Here is a 9,829-nt window from a genome sequence, read left to right as displayed (position 1 = left end):
ATACACGATTTCATATATGTGAATTATTAAAAAGAACATTTCAAGTTGTTTTCAGAGACAGCATAAAGGTCATAGATGTATGTCGTGGAGAAAAGATTGAAGTTGTCAAGGATGTCGTCTTGCTTGGATCCACAATCACTACTCATAGAAGCTGCAGCCAAAGATCAAATGATGCATCGAATCGAATCCCTCTGCTGCATAAAACCTCTTGAAAGTGTTGAACACCAAAGATGTTACTGGAGGACTAAGGTGTGTCTGACCCAAGTCTTGGTATTTTCAATGGCCTCATATTTATGTGAAGGTTGGAGGTTGAATAAGGAAGGCCGGAGAAGAATTGGTGCATTTGAATGAGGATGTTGATGAAGAATCTTGAAAGTACCACAGACTGCCTACAGAACAAACAAATCTGCCCTGGAAGAAGTACAGCCGAAATGTTCCTTAGAAACAAGGTGGTTAGACTTCTTCTGATGTACTTTGGACATGTTTTCAGGAGAGATTGGTCCCTGGGAAAAGGCCTCGTGCTTCGTGCTTGGTAAAGTAGAGGGGCAATGAAAAAAGAGGGGGCTCCTCATGGATTGACACAGTGGCTGCAACAATGGGTTTGAGCATAAGAACAATTGTGAGTGTGTGCAGGACTGGGTAGTGTTTCTTCACTCTGTTGTACTCTAGGATTGCTATGAATCAGAACCAATTTGATGACACCTAACAACAGCAAGATACCCATGAATGCAACTAGTATTCAAATTTATGCACCAACCACTAATGCCAAAGATGAAGAAATTGAATGTTTTTTACTAATTTTTGTAGTCTCAAATTGATGAAACCTGCAGTGAAGATACTTGTTGATAGGATTGGGGATGTTGGAAACAAAGGGGAAAGAAGAGCAGTTGGGAAATATGGTTCTGGTGTCAGAAACAAAGCTGGAGATCACACGATCGAATTTTGCTAGACCACCAACTTGGCAGAAACTAAATAAAATTAAAACAAGTTCATGAGAGCCAAAATACAGCCTTGCACATCCCACTTGAATTTGGAGACCATCTCAAGAACAGATTGAATGTGTTGAACACTAATGATCCTGAGTAGATGAGATGTGAAGCGACAGGAGCGTGATACATGAAGAAATCAAAAGGGCATTAAAAGAACAAAAGTGGAAGCGAGAAGAGCCCTAAATGTGTGTCCGGAGGGACTCTGACACTTGCTTTAAAAGGTAGAGTAGCTAATGCAAATGGGGGAAATGATGAAGAGAACAGAATGGAAGATCTCAAACGGTGGCTTGAGAAGACAAGTAAATATAATGAAATGTATGAGAACCTGGAGTTAGAAAACCAAAAGGGAAGACTATACTTAGCAATTCTTAAGAAGAAAGAACTGAAGAAAAATGGTAGCTTCCAGTTGCAATATGAAATGATTCTGTGCGCCAAAGATAGATAGATGAGAAGCATCAGAAGAAGGAAGAAGTAGTGCACAGAATCAATTTACTAAAAAGTGCTTGACGTGCAGCCCTTTCAGGAAATGACACGTGATCAAGAACTGAAGGTATGGAAGAAAGAAGTCTAAGCTGCCCTGAAAGCATTGGCAAAAACCAAATGTCCAAGTAGAGAGAACACTAATTGAGTTATTTCAACAAACTAAGGTAATGTGTTACATAATTTCATGTCAACTGGAAGATATATAATAATGTAGGGGTGGTACTCAACTTGTCAATCAGGTCACAGCCGGATGGTGCCCCCTTGCGGGTGTGGCTTTCTCATAAGCAAGGCTCCGGCACCTTCCCCTCCTCCTCTCTCTGTGCTCACCTTCCTGTTGGCTGACCCTGATTGCTGCCAGAGCCACCACCATTAGATCACCCAACTTTGTACCCAGCGGCCTGTGATCTTGCATTCTGCATCATTGCATGTGGCTGCGTGAGTTGGAAGAGGGACTTATGGACTTACGGACTTGAGTTGGACTGGACTAGGATATTTTCCTAATATATAAATATTTCTATATATAAATATTTCTTTATATAAAGCTCTTTCACACACACACATATATATACATATGTATATATATGTATATATACATATATAGCATTTTCCCAATATATAAATATTTTTTAATATAAAGCACACACACACACATATAGATATCTCACTGGAATGGTTTCTCTAGTCAACCCGGCCTAACACACAATGTGAGACTACATCTCACATACTTTAGACTAAAGCAAACTCATGTATTGCACTGGAGAAATTTGCTACAAAAGATCTCTTTGAAGTTTTAAAAAGCTTGACCCAAGTCATGCCGTTTTAATGGACTGATAACCCTGAAAACATTGACAGTGAATAAGGAAGACCAGAGAAGAATAAATGCCTTCGAATCATGGTTTTGGAGAAGAATATTAAATGCACCCTGGACTTCCAGCAGGGTGAGCAAATCTGTGTTGACAGAGTACAACCAGAGTACCCCTCAGAAGCCAGGACGACAGGACTTCATCTAACGTACTTTGGCCCTATTATCAGGGAACAGGCCTGGGACAAGGACTTTGGTAAAGTAGAGGGCCATCAAAAAGAAACTACTCTCAACCAGATGAACCGTCACAGGGGCTGCAACAATGGACTCAGACATGGGGCAGCGCGGGAGCCAGCGTGCATTTTTCTGAGTGGGAACTGGCTCAACTGCACCTAACAAGAATATCAATCAGGGAGCTTCAAAAATTCATGGGGAAATTGGATAGCAAGAGAATGGAAAGTGTCCACATCCTTTTTGAAGCCCTCCTTGAACATGCACACATTCCCCCTTCTATATGTACACACACACACACACACACACACACACACACACACACACATATCAACATGCTTTTATGCTAGAAGGTGCTGTAAATCGCCTTACTATTTATGTTCACTTTGACTTACTATAGTTGAATGCTATGGTGATTTATGGAGGTGTTCACCAGGACCTGTTTTGGCTTCCCCTTCCAAAGCTCTGGAGATGCAAGCTCGTTTGTTTACTGTTGCCTGACAAAATGTCATCTCCCTTTTTATTTAAAACCTAATTAATGGGTTGTGAGTACATTTTTTTTTCATTTCCTCAGTTTTAAGACTGATGGATGTTTTCTTGTTGTCCTAGGGATGTCTGTCTGTCAGGAGAATGAAGTGGAAGGCAGAGGTTGTGTGCGTCCTTCCCACCAGCCCCAGTCTACTGACTGCATAAGCCTTCTTACTTTGACTTTGGGTCAAAGTAACTGACATGGCTCCTCCTCCTGCTTTTCCTGTCCTGGGGCCCTGGTAAGAAGGGCTGACAGAGAGCTTCCTGTTTCCTGTTTGCTCTGGGAGCACAATTCCAAAAGACTCCATTTCTTTGCCTTTGGAAAGAGAATTGTCCTCTGCTCTCAATCAACCCTCATGGGAAGTCACCTGTGATTCTTTTCTTTGGAGACTTCTAGACTCTAAACTTGAGATAAAACTGTCGCTAAAAACTCCTCACTGTGCTGCTTGATGGAAGAAACAATGCAAATAGAAACACTGCTGATGAATTATAGCTAGTGTGACATTTAAACGGAAATTTTAATAACTAATCTTTTGAATGTTTCTACATCTCAAATATCTAAGAAATTATGTTTCTGTTGTATAAAGGACATCCTATAATAAAGTTTTTTACTTACTGAAAAATCTTCTGATGACACACATATATGGCACAAGACATTGACAATGTCTACTCTCTTTATATGTACAATTCAGTCACAATTCATCCTTCATATCACCCCAACAAAAACTCAGTACCCCTTAAGCAGTAACTTTCCATTTCTGCTTCTCATCCATCCCTGGAAACCACTAATAAATGTTGAATTCCATGTATTTGCCTACTTTAGTGATGTCATATAAGAGGAATCTTATAATATTGATTTTGTGTCTGACTTATTTCTCACAGTATAATGTTTTCAAGATTCATCCATGTAATAGCATGCATGGGAACTTCATTTATTTCCACGACTGTATAGTATTCCTTTGAATGTATACGTCATGTTTGGCTTCGTCCTTCGTCTGATGATGGACATTGCGTTGCTTCCCCTTTTGGGCTATGGTGAATAGTGCTGCAATGCACAGTGAATATGTGTACAAGCAACTACTTCAGTCTTAGATTTTAAGTCATATATTAATTTATGCTTAATCTTTCTAAAAAATAATATATTTTATGTTGTATATACAGTGGAATATACATCAATTCAACAATAATTACCAAAGGCATCTCGATTGCCTGTTTGATCAATTTCAAATTGAAGGTATTTGTGCACTTCTTCAATTTCTGCATCACCAGCTCTAGTGTTTGGTGCATAAATTTGAATTATGATTGTATTGATTGTATTTCCATGTATACAGATAGATATTATCTTATCACAGGCAGCATTGTACTTCAAGATCCATCTTGAATTGTCCTTTTACACAATTAATGTGATGTCATTCCTCTTGAATCTATCATTCTCAGCATAGTAAACTATATTATTTTCTGATTGAAAATGCCCAACACCAATCCATTTTAGCTCATGAATGCCTAGGATATCCACTTCACTTTGACTTCCAATTTTCCTAAATTCATATTTTGTGCATTCCGAATTCCAGTTATTGACTGATGTGTGCTGGTGTTTCTTCTCATTTTGAGTTGTGCCTCATTGGCACATGAAGGTCCTGAAGGATTGGTTCCGGAAGGCTTTACAGCATCCAAGTCATTATGGTCGACTCCACTTTGAGAAGGCAGCTCTTCCTCGGTCATATTTTAACTGTCTTTCAACTTGAGGGGGCTCATCTTTTGTCACTATCGCTCACAATGTTCCGGGCTAGTCAAGAGGTTGTTGGTATCTGATCATGTTACTCTGCCATCCATGAGGTTTTCAGCAGCTAATTCTTCTGAAATGGACAGCCTAATCTTTCTTCATAGTCTGTTCTTAGTGTTGAAGCTCTGGTGAAACATGTTCATCTTGGGCGTCCCTGCTGGGATTTGGAACACCAGAGACCTAACCTTCAGCCTCCCAATAACTCAAACTACCATGGTAGGACAAACTGACAGACAACTTATTAATATTCTAATCCCCAGAACTTGTAAATATTGTTGTTAGGTACCATTGCTTCAACTCTAATAGCTACCCTATGTACAGCGGAATGAAACTCCGAGTCCTTACTTATCCTCATAATTGTGTTTTCATTCATTGTTGCAGCCACTGTAGGCATTCATCTTGAGGTTCTCCCTCTCTTGCACTGCCCCTCCACTTTATAAGCATGATGTCCTCTGCAGATTGGCATCTCCTGATTGCATACCCAAAATATGTGAGACACATTCTTGTTTCTAGGGATCATTATGGCTGTATGTCCTCCATCCAACACAGGGTTGTTTGTTCTTCTGGCAGTTATTTCAATATTTTTTATTAACATCATATTGCATCCATTATTCTTCCTTATTCGTTGTCCTCCTTTCACATGCATATAAGGTGATTGGAAAGACCACATTATGGGTCAGATAGTCTTCAAGGGGATATCTTTGCTCTTTAATTTTTTAAAGGTTTTGTGCAGCACATTCACCCAATGCAATATGTCCATTGATTTGTTGACTTCCACTTCTATGATAAACAAATCTGTCTTGGAAGAAGTATGGTCAGAGTGTTCCTTAGATGCAAGGATAGCAAGACTTCGACTTGGTCTTACATACTTTGAACACATTGTCAGGAGAGACCAGTGCCTGGAGAGGACACCATGCTCGGTAACGTGGAGGGACCGTGAAAAAGAGGAAGGCCCTCAACAAGATGGATGGACACAGTGGCTGCGACAATGGGCCGGGATGTGGGAACAATTGCGAAGATGGTGCAGAGCCGTGCGGTGTTTCATGCTGTTGTGCACAGAGTCTCTGTGGGTTGGACCTGACTCAACGGCACCTAACAACAACAGTAGCACTTCTAGGAGTGTTGGTTCTTGGTCTAAGTAAAATGAAATCCTTGACAACTTCAAAATGGTCTCTATTTATCATGTTGTTGCTTATTGGCTCGATTGTGAGCCTTTTTTGTCTTCTCTACACTGAGTTGTCATCCATACTGAAGGCTATAGTCTTTCATCTTCCTCTTGGCTCTCAAGAAGCAAGGCTCTGTCATCTGTATAGGTTGTTAATGAGTCTTCCTCCCGTCTTAATGTCCTGTTCTTCTTCCTGTAGTCCAGCTTCTGAGGTTCATTGCTCAGCGTACAGATCTAATAAATATGCTGGAGGGAGACAGCCCTGACACACACCTTTTCTGATCTTAAATCATGCAGTATCTTTCTTCTGTCCAAATGACTGCTTCTGGATCTGTGTAGCGGTTCCACATGAGCACAATGAAGTTTTCTGGAATTCCCATTCTTCTTAATGTTATCCTCAGTTTGCTAAGATCCACAGTTTGCTAAGTCAAATGCCTTTACATAATCAATAAGATAATTATCATTCTAGTCTTCACTGCTTTCAGTACAAATTATTTGACATCAGCAATGAGATGCCTGATGCTATGTGCTTTTCTGAATTCAGCTTGAATTTCTAGGAGTTTTCTGTTGAGTACTGCTGCAATTATTGTTGAATTATCTTCAGCAAAATGTTTTGCATGTGATATTAATGATATTATTTGTTAATTTAAGCACTCTATTGAGTCACTTTTCTTTTAAACGGGTGCAAATATATATTCCTTCTTATCAGTTGATCAAGTAACGGTCTTCCAAATTTCTTGGCACAGATGAGGGAGTGTTTCATTACCTTCTGCAAACATTTTAATTGGTATTCTGTACATTCCTGGAGTCTTACTTTTTTTTCACTAGTGGTTTGAACTCAGCAGCTGCTCTGTGAGAGAAAGATGAAGCTATCTGCACCCAGAAAGATTTATAGCCTCTGGAACTCCATATTGGGTTGCTAGAAGTTGACATTTACTTGACGTCACTGGGTTTGGATTTGAATTAGAATCTTTAGAGAAGCATGTGGTCAGGTCTTTTCACCTAAATAGCTGTTGGTAAATTTAAATCACTGACGTTTGGATCAGCTGTTGGGTGTGTTTCCAATCTGCAATCAGGCTTCTTTTCATAAAGATTGTTGTGGTTGGGTGCCATCAAATTTGTCCCCACCAGTCGTGATCCCATGTTGCCTGATTCTGTAGCAGTCTCGTAATCATTGTTAAGGGGGAGCCCATTGTTGCAGCCACTGTGTCAATCCATCGCATTGACAGTCTTTCTCTTTTTGCTGACCCTCATTTTTACAAGCATGACGTCCTTTTCTGGAGCGTTCCCTCTCTCGCTAATACGCCCGAAGTCGGTCTTGCCGTCCTTGCATTCTGACTGTGCTTCCTTGAAGACAGATTTGTTCATTACCTGATGCTCCAGGGGATGTTCAATGTGCTTCACCAATATCTAATTCAGAAGCATAAATTCTTCTTAAAACTTCCTATTCGTTGTCCAGCTTTCATATGTATATGAGATGTTGAGAAAGCATTGCTTTGACTTGGGCCAGGCAGACTGAGTCCTCAAGGTGACCCCCTAAACGTTTATTTTGGGTTAGTTTTCGATCTAAGGTTCTGAGGTTTTGTATCGTTATCTTCTTTACAAGCAAAGTAAAGTGAGGTGGACTCGATAAAGCAAATCATCTGCGAGGTATTTTGGAATCCTGCTGTTTTATATTGTCACATGTTGTTAAAATATGACGGGGGTTTTAAAAAGTTTGTGCAGAAATTCCATTATATTTTAATTCAATTTTCCCATGAACTTAAAAAATCTCCTTCATGTAAGCATCTTTGTTTCTGAAACACAACTGGATCCTCATACATGAAGTAGAATCAAAGAGATTTATTTAAAAATAAATTTGAGGGCTATGACAACGCAGATGTATGCAGCACTTTTTGTTCTTTAGTAATTGAAATAAAAATAGTTCTCAAGTCCCTTGCCATATCAGGGGGAAGTCCGGCTGCTTAAATATCACAAAGTTAAGTAGAGCTTTGCCAACCAGTGGGTCAATGTGACGAATGTTGGTCACATGGAGTTCGGAGCCCTCATGATTCATTCTGGAGACAGTCTCCCCAAAACAGTCCCTCTGGACTTTAGTATCGCTGGGTGGCTGGTTGCACATTAAGTCTTTAACAACAACGAGAAACTATGGGTAAACTTGAAAGATACATATATTTGAAGGTATCTGAGAGCTACCAAAATGAGAGAACATGAGAGAGGAGAAGATCCCAGAGACAAAAGAAGCACCACAATATGACCATAACATCTCTTGCCACCTTCTCTCTCAAGGCATTTGGTGGTTCATAAGTGGAGGATGGATCGTGAAATGGAACAGAAAATGGTAACCCAAGTGACTGCCTTCACGTCTGGTTTCTGGCAGTATCATAGACTGAAGGAGCAAAGATGGAGTCTAAGTCCTACCAAGAAGGGGGCGCTGGTCAACATTTGAGGTTTGCATTTGGGATGCTTAGATGGCTGCATGGTAGGAGGAATGTTCAGCCAGTAGTAGACAATCTTCTTGAAAAGCAAAGTCCTGTTTTACACCAATTCAATCCTTGACTAGAATAAGGCAAACTGCTCAGCCTATTTGCCAGAAGAAAAGGTAAACTGTCTTTGCAGGGTATTCAGTCCAACTCTACTTGATGATCCCCACTGCGTTTCACATTCTTTAGCTGGCATGAAGTTAAACATGATCAGGATCCCAGCAGATAAAAGAAAATGGTAAAATTTAATTTGGGGATCTAGAAGATCAGAATGAGCTACATTCTATATTAATAGTTCACCCAACTAAAGTACAGGTAGTCCCTGATTTAAAATGTAAAAAAAAAAAAAAAAAAATCATGAGAAACAAACCAAACCAAAACAGACTATAGATACAGGCCCACACAATATCTTGATACTTGTGGCTGTAGACACATAGGTTCCAGAGATGCCGTGACATTACAGAGATATTCAGCAGAGAACTGAAAACTGTCAAAGAAAATTAGAAAAATACTTTTATAACTGAAATGTCAGTAATCGTGTTAGACTGGGTTGACTAGAGAAACAAATTCAGAGACACTCATATATACGTAAGAGAAAGCTTTATCAAAGAGTAATTGCATATCAAGAAAACACCACAGCTCACTCCAGATCGAGTCCATAAGTCCAATATTAGTCCATATGTCGGCTACTAGACTATAAATTCCTCTTCAGACTCTCGTAACCACTGAAAATGATGGCAAATGCAGGAAGATCACAGGCTGGTGGGTGGAAAGTCTTGTTGATCCAGTGGCAGTGGAAGCATCTTAGCATTGGCACAGGTCTCCATGTGACTCCTTCGGCTCTCTGAGTGTCTCCTTCACAGGAAGGTGAAGTAGAGAGAGGGTGTGTGTGACCTGGCTTCCAGGGAGAAAGAAAGGAAATTCCCAGAATCCTCATAAGAAGGTCATGTCCACAAGGAAGGCATCATCAGGCTGTGACCTGATTGACAGGCTAGACTCCACCCCTAGACCTATTTATCAAGTTGACATGAAATTATGTTAACTACCACAGTAGCTGAAACTAAGAATCTCATATACAAGAGGGCTTCCAAAAGTTCTTGGAAAACTCCATTATCATTTAATTCAATTTGACTACAAACTTTTTGAAGCCCCCTCCGATGGGTTGTATGTTGCACTAGACATAACCAAAGAGAGGGTTCAGAAACTGGAAGATAGATCAGAAGAAGCTATCCATACTGAAACATCAAGAAGAGGAATATATAAGCAGACTGTAATGGATAGAGGGACATGATGAAAAGTTTTGTCATACATGATTGGAGTGCCAGCAGAGGAAAGACCAAAATCGATATCTGAATAGCTCATGTG

Source organism: Echinops telfairi, unplaced genomic scaffold, assembly GCF_000313985.2.
Source record: "Echinops telfairi isolate 266 unplaced genomic scaffold, ASM31398v2 ScPeMD7_7468;HRSCAF=8506_0, whole genome shotgun sequence".
In the NCBI taxonomy this organism is placed as follows: Eukaryota; Metazoa; Chordata; class Mammalia; order Afrosoricida; family Tenrecidae; genus Echinops; species Echinops telfairi.
The sequence above is the reverse complement of the archived record's forward strand: the minus strand, read 5'-3'. Positions refer to the sequence as shown.